The sequence below is a fragment of the Equus caballus genome, chromosome 14 (assembly GCF_041296265.1).
Source record: "Equus caballus isolate H_3958 breed thoroughbred chromosome 14, TB-T2T, whole genome shotgun sequence".
NCBI lineage: Eukaryota > Metazoa > Chordata > Mammalia > Perissodactyla > Equidae > Equus > Equus caballus.
This window is the reverse complement of record NC_091697.1, coordinates 25,232,979-25,251,985: the sequence shown is the minus strand read 5'-3', so window position 1 is coordinate 25,251,985 and position 19,007 is coordinate 25,232,979. Positions and strand designations below refer to the sequence as shown.

At 49.2% G+C, this 19,007-nt stretch overlaps 1 long non-coding RNA gene across 1 annotated transcript; it reads right to left on the bottom strand.

Moving 5' to 3' along the window:
• Positions 1-2,446: 2,446 nt before the first annotated feature.
• Positions 2,447-9,077, bottom strand: LOC138917553 (uncharacterized). The gene is made up of 2 exons (XR_011425736.1): positions 8,966-9,077; positions 2,447-3,260 (listed from the first exon to the last, which is right to left on the bottom strand). It is a non-coding gene; the product is annotated as an uncharacterized lncRNA (long non-coding RNA).
• Between the last annotated feature and the right edge of the window lie 9,930 nt (positions 9,078-19,007).

The following is a 19,007-nucleotide window of genomic DNA, read 5'->3' as shown; positions in this document are numbered from 1 at the left end:
ATGCCCACACGTTAGCCCCACAGAATTGTCCCCAGGGGCACACCTATCCTTTCCTTTCCGGCTCCCTTCTCAGCAGGACAGCTGGGCTGCCCCCATCCACAGCTGAATCTTCATCCCTTCTCTTCCGGCTTTGAGATCAGACACACCTGATTTCAACCCCAGCTCTGCCACGAAACGGGCCACGCGTGGCCGCCTGTGATCAGCTCCTCCTGGGCTTTGTGGCAATGCAGAGGACAGCACATGTCCCCAGAATGGGCATGGTGACATCACTGCAATGTGACTGCTCACAAGCGACGTCACGTCATTACTATATGACCTACAGAGCATGTAGCAATGTAGTCCTGCCGGTAGGGGAACAAATTATTCCTGTAATCAAATTTTTATAACTACACCAAGTATTTGTGTCAGAGTTCCTGGGGAATGGGGTTGAGTGTAGTGCGGAGAACAAGAGGCCTGAAAGGCATCCACTGCGGGCTCCCCACCACCTGGCAGGACCCCATGCTGGAGAGGCAGAAATCCACCCCTGCCGTCGCCCACGGGCATCTCTTGAAAGGGAGTCAGGAGAAACCTGAGACCGCAGCGGCCCAGACTCCCTGACCTGACAGCGCTGCGCTCTTCACTGCGATCAGCCCCATTTGGGCTTGTTGCCATGAGCAATGCTGTATCCATGTGTGTGAGCCAGAGGACTCACTTTCACCAACCCTCAAAGGCAGTCTTTCGAAGGAAGATTTCACCATGTGTCACGGGCAAGTGACTTCGCTTTCCTGAGTTTGGCTGCCTTGTCCGCAGGATAAGGATGACAGGACCCTCTCCGCCCAGGGCTGCCGGGGAGACTGGAGGCGGGTGGGCATGCAGCCCCAGCACCGCGCCTGGCCCGCCGTCTGCACCGATGAACAGCGCTTACCTCACCCCCACCCACCCACTGGAATGCGCAGCCTCTCCTTCCCCATCAATGCCTTCCCTCCCACTACAAACCCATTCCAGTTGCTTGCCTCTTACATTAAAATAAAACAAAAGACCTTTCTTCGGCCCACATCCAGCTCCTGCCCCATTGCTCTTTTCCCTCCACAACTGAATATCTTGAGGGTTCCTACCCTCACAATTTCAACTCCTGCATTTCCCACTCGCTATTTCATTGCTGACTCAGCTCTCCCCTGCAGATGCTCTCCTCAGGTTTACCAAGGACGCACGGCAAGGTCTCTTTTCGATTGTACCTCAGCGGCACAAAGACAGAAGTAGCTGCCGGAAGACAGAGGGGCGTCTTGGAAGAAGAAACCCTGAGTAGGATCAGGACTTGGGTGTAGCGAGTGAGGCGCCCAGCGTGCACAGTGTCAAAGGTGCTCCTCTCAAGGCTGTGCAACAACGAGCACCCCCTTGACTTTTGCACCGAGGCACCTCGCTCGCCTCACCCTAGGCCTGGCCCTGCTTCTTGAAATAACCCACAGGTTAGTTTATTTCCAATCCAAAAAGATACAAAAGTCACACAAACAGTAGAAACCTGTGCAGCCGCTCAGAGGAATGAAATGGAGTCGGCTACTCCCTCTGGCCATCGGTGGCTATAAGAACACGGGGCCAGGGTTGCCAGACCCGCTAAACGTTTCAAGAGAAGTTGGAAATGTGGATTTTCGTGTGAAAGCTCGTGACTTTGAAATGTTGGCATCCAAGTCAAATTAAAAACTGAACGTTGTGTTTGCCAAATAAAACATATCATTAGGCTAGAGTCAGCCGTGATGTTCTGGGTCGCAGACCTCTGGCCTAAGCTGGCTGAAGAGATGATGGTCAGGGCTGGGAAGGTGTGGATGTGTGTTGGGGGTGACGTATAAAGGGGAGCTGAAAGGCGAGAGGAGTCAGAGAGTGAGGAAAGAGATGCCACTGGGTCCAGGGACAGTGGGGGATCTACGCCCCCACCTCCAGTGTTAGTACCCTGGGGGCTGGGGGGACCCGCAGGTGGCTGTGCAGTGTGACCCTAACACGCTGTGCTTTCCAGTCTCTGTGAAGACGCCCTCCCCATGTGAATTTCAGGAGAACACGCTGGCTGGAGCAACACGCATCTCCTTGGCAAGTGGTGTGAACCAGGGTGAGGGCAGAACCAAGATCTCTCCCTGGGATAACGCGGGGGTCGGGAAGCCCCACCAATGAGCAAAGCTGAGTTTCCTGCTAAGCCATCAGGATGGCACCTTCAGATCACATTTAAAGTTGGCCGAAAGAAAATAAGAAATGCTGATCTCTCGCCCACCTGCAACTCACCTCCTCTGTGCTAAATGCACTTTTCCACTTTTATCTCCATTTAGCCATTTGAGAGATTTTTTTGTAGAGCTGTGCTCTAACGTAAGAACTGCCACTCCCTATGTCTGTTCTCCTCACCACTGTACCCCCAGTGCCTAGAATGCGAGCCTCATATGAAATTCTAAATTTTCTAGTGTTTAAAGAGTAAAAAGAAACCAAATTAATCTTGATAACATATTTTATTCATCCTAATATATCAAAAATAAATCATTTCAACATGTAATCAATATAAAAAGAACTAATGAGATATTTTATATTCTCTTATTTGTACTAAGCCTTCAAATTCTGTTGTGTATTTGTAAGTACAGCACACGCACCTGCGAGTGGACTCGCTGCATTTCGGCTGCTGGCAGCACAGTTCCGGGCGTGGCTGGAGGCGGGTGTGGGCGGTATGGCTGAGCACATGGACAGGGTCCAGGGAATAAATAACCTGGGTGCAGTGGGAAAGTTACTGGCTCTCACTAAGGCTGAGGGTCCAACCTGAGAGGAGGGACAGTATCTGAGGGGTCACACTACCTGCCCAGAGCGGCACACAGCAGGCACAAAATAAGTATTTCTAGAATGAACAAATGAGAAAAGGTCAGCTACTGTGTTGCCATATTTGTCTAAAACAGTGATTCTTAAACTTTTGGGAGTCCTAGGCCGGGTGAGAATCTGGGAAACTCTCTGGACACCCCTTCCTCCTAAACAGACCCAACCTCGAACTACTCGGATAAAATTTCATATGTACCGAGTCCCTGAAAGCACCTCCAGATGTCCTGGGGTAGGGGCCCCAGTAAGAAGTCTGTGCTCCAACAAGTCACTTCCATTTCCAAGAAATCTTATCAAGTTTAGAATCTAGGATTCATGCTCTTCATGCTTTCTTTAAAATCTTCTTGCCTTTACTTGGCAGTTTTCTATTTTTGCAGAGTCATTTTTAAAAATTGGAAGATAGCTAATCTCCATTCCAGTTGAGTGAGGTGTGATGGTTTTGCCTGTGAGGGAAAGATTTTGAGTAAGTCCATCAAAACACGCTTTTTGCCATTGAACTTGATTTTTTTCCAGCATCTAAATCTTGTACCAGCACAGTATCACCAAATATGAATTTGGAGGCCACGAATCATTTTGCCTGACTTCTTCAAATTAAATATACTTGTTACAAGAAAATAGATATTAAATAAAAAGAGAAAATGCGAAAAATAGGAAGAGGAAAAAAACACCCATAGTGCTTATCACTCAAACATCTGTTCATATTTTGACATATTTTTCCAGGATTTTTTCCTGTGTCTAGGTTCTTGATAATAATTATATGTTCACTTATATTTTATTTATGTTTGTACATCATATTTACATTATATATATTATGCTTATATTTATATATTTTTAATTTCATATGGGTGTGTGTATAGATAGATGATAGATTTCCTGCTTTTTTTAACTTCTCATGATTTCTTAAGCATTTCCCTGGCTTATTTCACACTCTCCTTGAACATCATTTTACATGCTGTGTAATATTCTGTAGAGTGGAGGCATCAAGCTCTCTCGAACCACTCCTCTACTGCTAGAATTTTAGTTTTTTCCAATTAGTTGCCCTTATAAATAGCACTGAAACGAGTATCTTTCTGTGTAAGGTTTCCATCTTGTTAAGCTGACAGGTCTGAGCATTTATAAATATTTTATAGGTATTGCATACTCTTTCCAATGTATGCTCTCTTCTGAATTATACTCCATGCGCAGCTCCAGAGCCTGCCAGGCCCGGCCCACTGCAGATCCGGCCCGGAGCAAGCACGGCGGGATGTGGGGTGATTGGGCCCACCCGGGCTCTGGCCGACATTGGACTCTAGGCATCCCTAAGGCGCTTGGGCACCAGGAGGCGTCGGGGCAGCCCAGGCACACCGTGAAAGAGAAGGGGAGGGAACGCGGCATGCCCACAGTGCCATGCGCCTCCAGAATCACCTTCTTTCCTTTGAGTAAATGTGTATTGAAGGACTACCATGTGCCGGCAGGGCTCCAGGAGCTGGTCCTACAATGGAGAAAACAGACATGCTCCACCCTCTGGGACTTTGCACACTGTTGAAGGGGACAGATGTGGAAGAAATAAACATATAGCCATAACTTAGGATCAGTGCAATGGGGGAAAGCAAGGGGAGTGTGCCTAACTTAACTTGAGGACTCAGTGGCCTCTCTTTAAACAAAATCTGAAAGCATTAAGGGGGGAGGTGGAATTAGACAGGCAAACAGCTAGTGGAAAGGGGCTTTCAGGCAGAGGGAACTGCGCATGTAAAGGTCCTGGGGTAGAAAGGGCCTGGTGCATTCCCAGAACTGAGAGGTCAGTGTGATGGGAGCATCGCAGAGAAAAGGCAAGAGTTTTGCATAAGGCTGGTGAGGTTGATGGGGCTGCACCCCAACAGGGTCCTGGGGAGCCTGGTCAAAGGCTTGGGCTTTGTCCCAAGGACAACGAGAAACCAGTGTCTAGTTGGCTGATGACGTGGTTTGACTGACTTTTGTCAGACTGGCTGCTGTGTGGGAAATGCGTTAGTACAGACAAGATTGGAGGCCAAGAGAAAACTCTGGGGGCCATCGGTGTTATCCAGGCAAAAGAAGGCAATGGCTCAGACAAGGGGACGGAGGCATAACTGATTAGATGGGGGGTGAGGGAGAGTGAGGAGTCAGCCATGTCTCCCAGGATCCCGCTGGCTGTCGGCACCATTCCCTGAAAAGGGAAAGACTGAAGGCAGGCACTTTGGAGAGGGGAGAATAAGGGTCCTTGCTGTGTCCCTCCAAGGGACTCTACTGAATGTCTCTGAGACATCTAGAGAGCTGTTAAGTGGTATTGAAGATACAACTCTAAGGAAATAACTGGATTCCAGTTTTCCCAAAATACATTGCCGCAGTGGCCCGATGTTCTTCTGGTGCTGTGGTTAAGTACGTGTGGCAATGCTGCAGACCAGACATCTCCCAGTCGGGCTCCACAGTCCACTCTGGCACCACCGCCTGTCCTCGCAGAAAGGAAACCTGTGCAACTTTGTTTACACCCGTGCTTCACACGCTGTTTGGTCCAGGAGTCACGTGTGTCTGTCCATAGCGCCTATTAATCTTCCCTGGAACTGAAATTCTGTGAAAAACCTTTCAGGAAATGTTCATCTAACTGTATAATTATTACCAAAACATTTTTAGTAATTTGATCTCCCTAGCCACAAGGAAATGCAGTTGGTGCCATTGTGGGAGCCCTTCAAACACGCTGCCCCAAAATGTTCTCCTTCCCACCGTGCCGTGGGTCACTTCCTGTTGGGCCTTGACGTCTTCTCAGGCATCTCCTTTGGAAATGAAAATACTCTTGGGAGGGGTTCAATAACATTGATTCATTCAACACACTTGCCCCATGCTTGATCTGAGAGAGGCAGAGATGAAGACATCCTCCTCACCCTGAAGGAGCTCTCGGTTTAGTGAGAAGGACAAGCCAGTGACCCTTCCTTTAAAGGGCAGGATATTGAAATGGCACATATCCCTTCGGCTCACATCCCATTGACCAGAATGTGGTCTTCCATAGCCAAGAGGAGGGGGTGGGACGTGCTGCCTTTATCCTGGACAATGAGTGCTCAGCTTAGCATCGGGGGTTCTGATCCTATGAGAGAGAAGGGAGAATGGATCCTAGACGGCAGCGAGCAGCCTCGGCACGGAGGTGGAGCATGGAGCGCCAGGCCTGACCAGCAGGAAGGGCTCCACAGATGGCAATGACGATCATTCAACTGACCACCAGCCTGACTCCTCCATTCTCTGGCTTCCTTGCACCTCCTCACCCCTAACCACCCAGACCCTGTACCTCCTTCCGTGCGCACCTAGATGAGATTGTTAACAGTGCTTTCAGCCTTTCATTAAACAAGTCATGAGACACCAGGCTGGACAGAGGCCTGCCCTGCCGGACCCCATGCGGGTGCTTGTCAGGGTCAGCCTGTGCCCTGAGCCCGCCTCCATCTGGGTCCCCCTGGTCTGGGTGACAGTGACACACCCTCAGCATTCACTTCTCTGAGACCAGATGTCAGCCACATGCAGCTTAAGGATGTGCAGCTGGTCCCTGAGCATCTTTGGACTCCCAGAGGCCCGAGCCAGGGAACGATAACAATTATAATAATAATTGCTACCATTTAGTGTTTGCCCGTGGCCTGGGTGCCAAGTGGGGCCCTTTACATGATTGCTCATTTGCACTCAGACTATGCGTGGGGAGATATGTTCTCCGCTTTACAAGTGAGACAATTGAGGCCCAAATAAGCAGACTTTCCTGAGTCCACACAGCAAGTAAGTGGCTGAGCCAGGATCTGAACCCAGAGCTTTCTTACCACCCATCCCCGTTCTTAAAACACCAAGAGCGTTGGGCTTGCAGCAACCTCCAGGGGCCTTCCGTTATCCGCCTGCAGGCGCCCATTCCCCTCTTCTCTCAGAAGAGCTTTGCTTCCCTTGTGTGTATGGGGAAGGGGGAGCCACGCACCCCCACTCGCAGTCCACTGGGCAGGCCCCCCAGCCCCAGAAGTGGGGGACATGGCCCAGGCCTGAGCTCTCTGGTGTGTTACCCCCGATGGCCACACTGACTGCTTCAGGAGTGGGCTCGTGACCCAGCTGAGGGACCTCTGGCTTGAAGGTCACACGGAACCAGAGAGCACACGAGGCTTGACCCTGAGGCAGCCAGTTTGTGAGGCTGCAGAATGAGGGCAGTGAGTGCCTGAGAGCCGATTCAGGGCAGATGGGGAGAAGGCAGTGTCCTTGATTCCCGTGCCAAGCCCCACCTGAGCTGGGATCACCTGGCCTGTCCAATGTCAGGGGCCCGAGGCCGCACATGGAGGAGGAGGCCGAGGTGGGACTTGAAGCGGGGCTGGAGCACTTGCCCAGGCCCAAAGAAAGAGGGTGACCACGCTACAGCCAAACCCGGGTGGATTCCAGTCCCCCTCGTGTCGCTTGCTCTACCGACCCTGCCCTTTTACCTTTCCTCGACCTCACCTGGAGCCCCCAAGTCAGTCCCGGCTTACTCATTCATGGCCAATGTGACCTTGAGCAAATGGCTAGAAACTCCTTTAAATGTTCAGAGTAGGCAAAGTAAAAACAAAAAGACACAGCCTGTCTTACCCTGTGTTGGAACTGCCGGATGCCCTCACTAGATTGGACTCAGGCATTTTACCCATAAAATGCTGGAGGTGCCATCCTAAGCTGCTGAGGGTACAGAGAGGGGTGCTGGCGGTACGTGACGCCACCTCGGGGTTCCTAGTGTGCCTGGTTTGCTATGCACCAGGCCCTCTCATGGGTGCCACAGAGCCCAGGTAAGCAAGCACAGAAACCACTCCTGCCCTTGAGGAGCTGGCAGTCAGGGCCCCGTGGGAACCACTGGGCCTCCTTCTGTGAACAAGTCAGGAATCACCAGCAGGTAGCGTAGTCGGCAGCCAGCCTGGGTCTGCGCGCTCGCACTGGGGCTTTGCAATGGAGGCCTTCAGCATTAGCTAGTTACGGGCTGATTAAACGCCTCTCGGGTGTGTGTCTGGGTGCAGGACAAGAGGGAGAATAATAAAGGACATTACCTTTTAATAAACTGTTTCATAATTAGGTGTATCGGGAGAAAACAGATAGCACATTCAAAAAGGGTGTTAGAAGAGAGTTTAAAAGTGTGGAAGCCAAGTAGGGGTTGTAAAGCCCCCAGTGGGAATCGCCACCACCCGCCGGCAGAAGAGGCAAGAGGGGCAAAGGGGGGGCTGCAGAATCCGGACAGAACCTAGCTGTGGCTTTCCCACGAATCTGCCATCGCATGGCTACAGCAGCTCCCACGTATCCCCCACTTCTGTGTCGAAAGCTCAGCTTTTCCTCCCGGGCTCCAGCCCACCAAGGCCTGATGCATGCCTCCATCTGACTGCCCGAGGCTACGCAGATTCAACACGTGAAAACGGGAACTCAAAGCTGCATGACTCCACAGGCAGAGGAGGCACACGGACAGCAAACCAGAGGGGCCAAAACGATGAGAAAAGTGGAAAATACTTCAGTATATTGTTATTTTTTTTAAAGTACCTAAGTGTGCAAGATGTTTACAATAGGGCCAGCACAGCTAGATAGCTATAAGGAAAAATGTGAGCCTGTCCCTTACCTCACACCATGCGTAAAATATAGATTTTGTAAAAGCTAAAAAGTCTACATTTGTAGGAGAAAACCTCTGCAAACTTAGGATAAGCAAAGCCTTCTTAGATAGGACAAAAACTATGTGCCATAAGCAATAAAATTATAGATTGACTTTATCAAAATTTAAATCCTCTCTTCTTTAAAAGACACAATTAAGAAAACTAAAAGGCAAACGACAGACCAGGAGAAGGTGTTTTCAAAACAATTATCTGACAGAGGACTCGCATCTAGAATACAAAAGAACTGCCACCGCTCAACAACGAGAAGATAAATAATCCAATTTTAAATGACAAAAGACTTTGCTCTCCACAGAGGGCATACGAATCTCCAACAAGCATATGTAGAGATGCTGGTCATCCGGGAAATACAAATCTAAACCACAATGAGATCCCACTTGACATCCACTGAAATGGCTAAAATCTGACCAAGTGTCGTTAAGGATGTGGAGCCACTGAAACGCTCAGGTACCACTGATGGGAAAATAGAAGGTGCGACCACTTTGGAAAACAATTTGACAGCTTTTTAAAAAACTGAAATATATACTTACCATATGATCAAGCCATTAAGCCCTTCCACTTCTAGGTGTTTACCTGAGAGAAATGAAATACATATTTTCAAAAAGGCTTGTACAGAAATGTTCATAAGAGTCTTTTCATAATAGCCAAAAACTGAAGACAACCTAAGCATCTATCAACACTTGAATGGATAAACAAAGTGTGGTATATTCATACAAGGGAATACTACCTGGCAGTAAAAATTAACTCACTGCTGGGTCCAGCCCATTGGCACAGCGGTTAAATGCGCACGTTCTGCTTGGATCGCCTGGGGTTCACCGGTTCAGATCCCAGGTGCAGACCTACGCACCGCTTGTCAAGCCATGCTGTGGCAGGCGTCCCACATGTAAAGTAGAGGAAGATGGGCATGGATGTTAGCTCAGCGCCAGTCTTCCTCAGCAAAAAAGAGGAGGACTAGCAGCAGATGTCAGCTCAGGGCTAATCTTCCTCAAAAAACAAATAAATAATAAATAAATAAATAAACTCACTACTGATATGCACAACACCACAATGACTCTAAGAATCATGGTGCAGAGCAAAGGAAGCTGGACATGAAAGAGTATTTTCTGAATGACTCCATTTATATGACGTTGTAAAGCAGACAAACTAGTTTATAGTGACAGAAACCAGAACAGTGGTTGCCTGGGGTGAGGGGTGTGGGGCCTGAGTGGGAGGGGCGTGAGGAAACTTTCTGTAATGATGGAAATATTCTACGTCTTTACTGGGCTAGTGGTTACACAAAAAGTGTTGCCATTTGACAAAATTCATTGCACTACATGCTTAAATTGTATGTAAGTTACAGCTCAGTTAAGCTGGCTTTTGGAAAAGTATGTACGTAGTTGTAGGAAAAAGCCGAATGCTGTCGGACTTCCTCTTAGGGGAGACCTTTGAGAGAGCACAGTCACCTTCTCAGTGCTCAGGGTCCCGCGGCCTCAACCAGGCCCTGCTGGAGGGCGTGCTCCTCCCACTCCCCAGGACTTCCTCCCCTGGGGTGCTCCATGCCTGTGTTCCCAATGACTCCCTCTCATTCCAGTCACCAATTCCCATGTGTGGGGTTTTTTCACACCACCAAGCAATTCTCCACACCACCTGTGTGTCCTATCATTCAGCTCAGTTCTGACACTACCTGGAGACAGCATCAGATCCCACATTATGGCTCAGTCCCACAAGACTGCCCCGCCCACACACACACTTCAGATGTCAATTGCCAGTGCAGGTTGTCACCTGGGCTTCTGACAGACAGGCTATAGAGCGTAGGCTCCAACAACCCCCTCTTTGAGTTCAATTAATTTGTTAGAGCCACTCACAGAACTCAGAAAAACATTCACTTACTAGATTACTAGTTTGTTATCAAAGGATATGAGTCAGGAACAGCCAGATGGAAGAGATGCACAGGGCAAGGTGTGGGGAAAGGGCGCAGAGCTTCATACTCTGAGTGCTCCACTCTCCCCGAACCTCCACGTGTCACCAGCCCAGAAGCTCCCTGACCCAGCCCTTCTGGGTTTCTATGGAGGCTTCATCACAGCGGCATGACTGATGGACGCACTGGCCATCGGTGACTGACTCAACCTCCAGCCCCTCTCCCCTCCCCGTAGGTCAGGGGGTGGGCCTGAAAGTTCCAACCCTCTCATCACATTGTTGGTTCCCCATCTTTAGGTGTGGTCCGAAAGTCACCTCGTGGACACAATAAAAGACACATTTATTGCTCTTATCACCTAAAAAATTCCAAGAGTTTTAGGAGCTCTGCACCAGAAGAGGGGACGGAAATTAACTATCTATTTCTTATTATATATCACAACCTCATGCTCCCTCTCTTCCACCCTCACATCCCAGGCATCACCAAGTCCTGTCAATTCCACCTCCTTCAAGTCTGCTTCTCTCCATCCCCGCAGCCCCGAAACTGACTCTGGCTTTTTTACACTCTCCCCATCTCCTGTTTCTCTTGCTCTTCCCAGGCTACGATCCACAGGGCTGGCAGCACGACCTTGCCACATCCCTGCTTCTAATTCTCCTTCCGCTCCTCTGAGGGGCACTGCTCCCTGCCTGCCCGATACCCATTGTCCTCGAGCCCTTTGGGAAGGAGCCCTGATTTTGGTAGTATTGACAATGGGCCAACTGAGAAACTACATTTCCAAGCCCTTTCAGATACATGTCCTAAGGTTTGCCCAACTGTCCAGGGGTGGGAGTCAGTGGGTGAGGCTTCCAGGAAAACATATTTTCTAAGGGATTGACTTAGCCGGGAGGTCCTTTTGACCTCCTTCCCAGTTCCTCTTTCTTCCTGACGAATGTTGACATGATGGCTGAAGCAGCAGTGGCCATGTGGTAACCATGAAGAGATGTCGAGGATGGAAACAGGTACTGAGGATGGTGGAACTGAGAGATAAAATAAAATGGATGTTAACAACATCATGGACATCAGCTAACTGTGAACTGTCAACTTCTGGATTCTTTTACGAGGCAGAAAAATATCTATCTTACTTATTCTGTGTCTCTCTTACAAAGAGCTGAAAGTAATTCCTACCTGTAATCACATCCTAAGTGCCCTCTAGATAAAGTTTTGGATCCCTTAACAGGGCTTACAAGGCTCTTCACGGTCTAGCTCTCGAGATTTCCATGGGCAAACTTCAGTGGGTTCATTAAATTAAATGCAAAATTTTGGAGGGGTGTGTTTGTGTGTGGGCACGTGCATGCATTTTTCCCTGGAAAGGAGATCAAAAGTTTTCATCAGATTCTAAAGGGACCTGTGACACCACCCTCCCCTAAAATGTTCTCAACCTTATATAACCACCCCACTTAGTATGCACAATTAACCCCTTTTACACATTAGAAACAGATTCTGAACACTGAGGCACTCAGTAAAGTGCTTGTCCTCCGGGCAAGTGAATGTAGGAGTGATGGATGAGTTGGGAGGAACAGACACCAGGAAAGAAGCGGCATGTTCCCCAGGGTGGGCAGTGAGCAGAGTGGCTGCCTCTGCACCCCGGGCCCAGGCTGTGCCAGCACTTCCAAGGCCTGCGGGTCTCCGCCAGCCCGGCTCTCATTACCGAGGGCGAGCCCCTTAATGAGCTGTCAGCCCTCAGTTCTGCTTGTCTGTAATGTTCTCCAGCTGATTTCTCAGTCACTGAGAGCCTCTGGCTTTGAAGTCATCTGCTCACCCTGGTTGGTGGCTTGTTCAGTGGTTGGGTTACCCTGAGAGGTGCACGGCCCCCATATTTCCAGGGTGCGTTACAGCTGCGTGTGGGGCCTTGTTCAGGGGCCACAGGGCAGCTTAACGGTCCCAGCTGATTTCAGTAACTCCTGTCTTTGCCCAGTTCCAGGAGAGTCAATGCAGCTTCTGGAGTCACAAGGTTTGCAGAGCGCCTGGCTTGCTAAGCCTCCATCAAGCCTCAGAGACTCCCTTCGAAAGCACCCTGTCGACTCGTGAGACGTTATGAAGGATTGTGTGTAGTGGACATTTTTCTTCTTATGTTTAGTGCCCAGAATCTGAATTTCCTCCCTGTGTTTGGGGAACTCCCTACCGCACAAACCTTAGGGAAAGGCAGGGTCTGCCTCCCTCACTTTCCCAGGCTTCCTTGCAGGGCACATGACCAGGGCTCCGCCAGCCATCCCTCCATAGTGTCAGCTGGTACCTGGTGGCACCAAGGAGACGGACAATGGGGAAACCACTCGGGCAGAAGCAGCCCGAGTGAGATAAACCACTCACTTCTGGCACCAGCCCTGGTGACCCGGGCAGGACAGTAGCAAAGCAGTTTGTGACATCCAGAGCTCCATGGCTGCAGCAGGAGGAGTGTCCTTGCGGGACAGGTTCTGCGTCTTGGTGGTGGCCTAGGTTCTGGCTGCCCTTTCTTTCAAGCCTAATTCTCCCCGTCCTGTTGTAGATGGGGAAACTGAGGTGCCTGGAGGAGGTGGCCCCGGGGCCTAGACAGCCTGCATGTAGTCTGGGCCTGTTGTCCAGGGCTCCCGAGCTCTAGTTGAACCCTCCTTTCTCTTAACCACATTCCCTCCTTCAACTTTGATGTCCGCCAGGAAATATCTTAAAGCCAAGTAAAAATGTCGGTGCTCAATTCCATGCCACGAGCCTGTCTCACTCCCTACAGCAGGCAATTATGCGGCACTTACGGTGCACCGGGAGCTGTGTAGGCACAGGGAGAGCGTGTCAGCCATTCTTCTGTAACAAACCAGCCTCGAACCCAGTGATTTACAACAGTAATCATATATTCTGGCTCAGGAGTCTCCGGTCAGCTGAGCTGTTCCACTGGTCTTAGCTGGCTTATGTGTGAGTCTGTGCCAGCTGGGCGTCATCCAGGCAGCTCTCCTGACCTTGGCTGGTCTCTCTCCCAGGCTAGGGGTCGGTGGGCTGTAGGATGGTTCTCCCCTACGTGGGCTTCATCCTCCTGCAGGCTAGCCTAGGATTGTTCTCAGTGACGGTGGGAGACAGCAGAGCAAGTGGAGAAGCTCAAGGGCTCCTAAGGCCAAGGCTTGGAGCTGGCGCATCCTCTCTTCCATGGCATCGTCTCGGCCTAAGCAAGTCACGCGGCAGCCCAGCTTCAAGGGGCGGAGAAATAGACTCCACCTCCTGTGGGAGGAGCTGCACAGTCGCCTTGCAAAGGACAGTCGACCACAGGGTCGTACAAGCCACAGAAGTTGTTTTATGTGCTATGCATACCTCTAGCTCGCTGCTCAAAGGATTTAAGGTCACTTGTAAAACAAAACAAAAAAGATTTGAAAATATAAGTAAGGAAACCAAAATCTAGAGGTGGAAAATCGTAAGTTCTAGGACGAAGTCAAGACTCAGAAAATAACTAACCCCAAGGACTCCTGGCTCCCTGCAGCGTCCTCTCTCTTCCTCTGACCCAGCTCTTCAGCGGGTGCACCACCTTCCCTCTGGGCTGCGAGCGTCTTAAGTCAGGGAGACAGCTTCCTTGTCCCTTGACTGGTGCAGACGGTGGGTGTTCAGGTGAAGTCACTGATCTGTTTGTGGTTTATTCTGAGAGTTTCCCAGCAGCCAAAGTCGGGGAGGTCATCAATTGCCTGATTACTGTGAGAGAGAAAATACCAGCAAAGCTTTCCCTTAACACCTACCTCTGGAAAAAAATAATGCTTGTGTGGGGTGTCACCCAGATGATGTTAAATCACATAGAGGCCAGCCTCTGTTACACCCCTACGGGAATAAAATACACAGAACACACGGGGCTGTTTCCTGAGCGGCCTCCGGATGAGGGGCAGAGGCCGGCAGAGGGGGAACTGATATGACGTGGAAATCACTTCGGACACGTGGCTCTGCAAAGGCACAGAGACCTCAGCTACAGAAGCCAGGGGCGGTGCCCTGCAAGAGAGGGACGCGGCTGCCCCGAGGAGGCCTCAGTCTCCCAGGCACTGTGCTGGGTGCCATGCCTCCAGACTCCCCCTCACTCTCCACAACATCTCCTCGTGATGGGCGTTTCCTCCTTTACATGAAAGAACACTGGGACTCCGAGAAGTGACGTAACTTGGCCAGGTTCCATGACCAGTAAGCAGCCAAAGCGTATCCATTCAGATCACTTTCCTTTGCCCAGCCACACTGGGCACCTCCTCGGGAGCCTCAACTATCATGTGGAAAACAAAGCCATGTGGGTCAGGAGAATGAAACACGTGGCTCCTGTAATTCACATCCATGCCTGGGTTTGGGGGTCTCTGCCCAGTGTTTCAGCCTTCAACTGGAGGAAACATTTAGCCTAGTTACAAACTCCTTCTCTCCTATAGTCACTTTTATAACATGGACACATTTTATCTGTTTGTTTATAGCATGCTTCTTCCGTTAAGGAATGGGGTGGTGCAAAACAAAAACATATACAATGTATGATGCACAGAACACAAGAACCAAAAGGAAAATGTACTGATGGCAAGGTGGTAGAGAAAAACTTGAGACTGAGCTTTGAATCCAGTTCTGAGCTTCCTGGCAACCAAAGTAAAAAGGAATACACGATCAGTTACCCATGTATTTTCAGAAGAGGAGAGGGGCATACCCTTCCCTTAGGTTTCTCCTAACACTGAATTCTAAAAGAAACTTACTTACGAAGGCATCACTGAGTGATACATAAGACAATATCTTCAGTGATATTTTTTGTAATAAACACACTAGTGAATTTCATTTGGCTGTCTATGTATGACATTAAAGCTCAACTCAGAAAATAAAATCCCAAGACAGGAATTCTACAGGTATTGCAGGAAACTGGTAGAAATGGGCTCTTTATATATTGCTAGAAGTTCACACTGAATCATCTCTCTTGGTATTCAGGCACAGTATTATAGTTCTTATTAGATTAAATGCTCAAAATTATCATTTCACTCTATATCAATAGGACCTTTTCAGGTGCAAGTGATAGAAAACCCAACTCCAAAGTATTTTATCCCAAATAGGAAATTTTTGATTCCTGTTATTGAAAAGTCTAGCTTCAGGCACAGCTGGATTCAGGGGCTCATATGCAGTCAAATAAAGATTGACCTCTCAGCACCATGTTAGCTTCACTCTCAGGATTCTTTTGGTGGCAAAATGGTTCCTGCAGCTTTGAACCTTATATCTGATCTGCTCCATGCCCGGGGGAGAGAGAGCCACCCCAGCAGCAACGTGTGCCAGCAGTCTCAGGAGAAAAAGAACCTATTTTCTGTTCATCATCTCAGGTTTTGTCATGAGTACATCTCTGAGCCAATGATGGTGACGAGAGGAAGGTGACACCTGCCTGGCTTAGGTCTCAGTTCCCTAACCCGACTGCACATCTTGAGAGCTGCAGCAGAGGAAATGGACGACGAGGATGGATGGGTGACAGCAATCGTCCGCAACCTGTGCTTTCTAAGTTCACGGACCTACTGGCAATAAAACAGGCTCAATCTATGAAATCAGATTATTTTCAAAGGCCCAAGAGATTACTGATTCCTTCCAGGATTTCATTCTTGTACTTTTAATGACCATTTAAATTTTTGATCATTAAATTATTGATAATTAGAGAACTACCTAATTCATTTTCTAGATGGGGAAATCAAGGCCTAGAGACGGTGATTTGACTGTCACTCTTACCATGCAGTAATTACAGTCTCTCTTCTATCTCCCATTTATTGGTTCTAAGATACGCATTGTCTTTCCCGTGTTAGCACCTCTGAAATTGGGCTGTGTGGTCGTTATTAAGCTGTCCGAGAAATATGCTGTTCCCTTCACCCTGGGAACAAGGCAGCATTGCCCTTCTCCAGCTGATGGCCCTTTGATGTTAGACGAGCCCACGTGACTTGCTTTGGCCAACAGTGTGGTTTCTGAGTGGAAGCCTCGATGAGTCAGTGCGGTGTGCCATATCCCTTTGTCCCCGCCAAACTATCGTGGGGGCAAGTGACCACAACCCTCCACTAGTCTGGGTTCTTGTTATGGGCTGAATTGTGTCCCCTCAGAATTTATATGTTGAAGTCCTAACCCCCAGAATGTCAGAATGGGACTGCACAGATCTTCCTTGCCTTACGCTGGGGCTACGTCCCGATAAACCCACTGTAAGTGGAAAATACCGTAAATTGAAAATGCATTCAGTCCACCTAACCTACGGAACAGCATAGCTCAGCGCAGCCTCCCTTAAACGAGCTCAGGGCACCAACCTTAGCCCACAGTTGGGCAAAATCATCTAACACAAAGCCTATTTTATAATAAAGCGTTGGCTATCTCATGTAACTTATTGAATACTGTGCTGACAGTGACAAACAGAATGGGCGTGTGGGTACAGAAAGGGTGTGAGTTTATCGGTTGTCCACCTGTGTGATCGCGGGCTGACGGGGAGCTGCGCCCGCTGCCGCCGCCCAGCATCCCAAGAGAGGACTGTGCCACATACGGCTGGCCCGGGTAAAGGTCAAATCCAAAACTCGAAGTACAGTTTCTACCAAATCCATCTCACTTTCACACCATCTTAAGTTGACCCATCGTAAGTCAGGGACCGTCTGTATTTGGAAATAGGGTCTTCAAAGAGGTAACTAAGTTAAGATGTGGCCATTAACGGGGGCCCTATCCAATGGGACTGGTGTCCTTATAAGAAAAGGAGATTGTGACACGGGCATGCACAGAGGGAAGACACAAGGAGAAGTCGGCCATCCACGAGCCAAGGAGAGGGGCCTCAGAAGAATCCAACCCTGCCAGCAGCTTCCTCTTGGACTGCTAGGCTCCAGAAGTAGGAGGAAATAAAATTCTGTGTTTAGGCTGCCCAGTCCGTGGTGCTGTCTCACGCAGTCCTCGAGGGACCACAGAGAGCAGCGCCTCGCCCCTGCGCTGGACTGTAGCGTAAGCTGGAGGTAACCTTTGGTGTATGAGGCACTGGAGCGTCGCGGCCGTCGGTCACGGCAGCACGACCTGCCCCAGCGCAGCCGAAAAGGCTGTGACGTGCTAAGAAAGCAACGCGCAGGTGTAACGGCAGCCTTTTCTTTCTTAGAGGCAGCTCAGTAACCATCTGGCAATCGACATCATTTTATATTAGTTGAAATATGGTACATGCAGCACTTAATAGCTGATAAAATATGTACAAATCCATTACTGCCTTGCATTGCCCCAATAACACAGTCGTAGAAGAAATCATAATGCCACCAGCGAACGTGTTCAATCACTTACTTTGTGAGAGTCACAATGCTAAGCACCTTCTATGCTTTATATTTTAATCCTCTCAGAAACCCTCTGAGGCATTTTATCCTCTCCATTTAAAGAGGGGGAAATTTAAAGAGGTAAAAAGAACACCTTGTCCTCCACCGGCCCCCTCCAGTAAATCTTAGAACTCAAAGTAGTCTCTAAACCTGGGGACGCTGCTTCATTCCGGGAGGCTGTCTACTGATAGAACTTTTCTTTTTATTTTTTTTTGAGGAAGATTAGCCCTGAGCTAACTGCTGCCAATCCTCCTCTTTTTGCTGAGAAAGGCTGGCCCTGAGCTAACATGCATGCCCATCTTCCTCTACTTTATATGTGGGACGCCTGCCACAGCATGGCATGATAAGTGGTGCCATGTCTGCACCTGGGATCCGAACCATTGAACCCCGGGCCAGCGAGAAGTGGAAGGTGCGCACTTAACCACTGCGCCACCAGGCTGGCCCCTAAAACTTTGCTTTTTATTTTGTAAATATCACTTATCTTTTATTTTAGTATATACACTACGCTGGTAGTAATAAAACTTTTACTTTTTTGTTTAGTAATTTAAGCATTCCAATGAAATCTACAAAGCTTTTCTCATTCGTCTGACAATACAACTTCAAATACCTAAATATATATAGTTAACTGCTGCATATAAATATGGTGGAACTTTTTATGCATAACATCCATAGCGCGTGATACGCCGTTTTTTTGTTCCGGTTGGAAAAATAACCATTCTCTACAAACAGTGGGGAGATTTATTCAATTATTGTTATTCATGGCTAGGGAAACCTTAGAATGCTCTAAATAAGCAAAAACATCTCTGCGGCTGCTACAGATGCTCTCACCCCCGATACAAAGTTGGCCCCGAACAGTGGTGATCACGCGGAAGTGCCAGCCTCAAATTGAAGCCATTAGCACTCTCAAGGAGCGAGTGCTGACCGGGAGGGATGTCCTTGTGAAAACTCTGATCACTGGTAGGGTGCCCAAGCTAATCTTTGACCCCGAAGTCTGCCGTGATCTCGAGGGGCGGTGGGGGGAGGTGGGGAGGCTCGCAAGCAAGAGCGCCCTTGCTCAGGCAACTGGAACTGCGTGGAGCAGGCAAGGATGAGGTGTGAAGAGAGTCCTAATGAGCCCTGTTACAGATGTGTAAAACAGCTGGGGGGATGATGTCACCAGGCTCACCCTGCCGCCTCTGCTACTTGCTGCTGTTATTAGAAACAGACATGGAGGAGGGCACCCAGAACACGCGCCCATCCCTCCGCGACCACTCTCTGGTCCTAATTAGGTCGGCTGGGCCCCAGCTGCTGCAAATAAACCTCGCCAGGTGACCGCGAACCGCCTAGGTTTATAATCCAGCGGAGCCTGCTCGGGCTCGCACCAGAAAGAGGCCATCTTCAGGGAGGGACTTATTG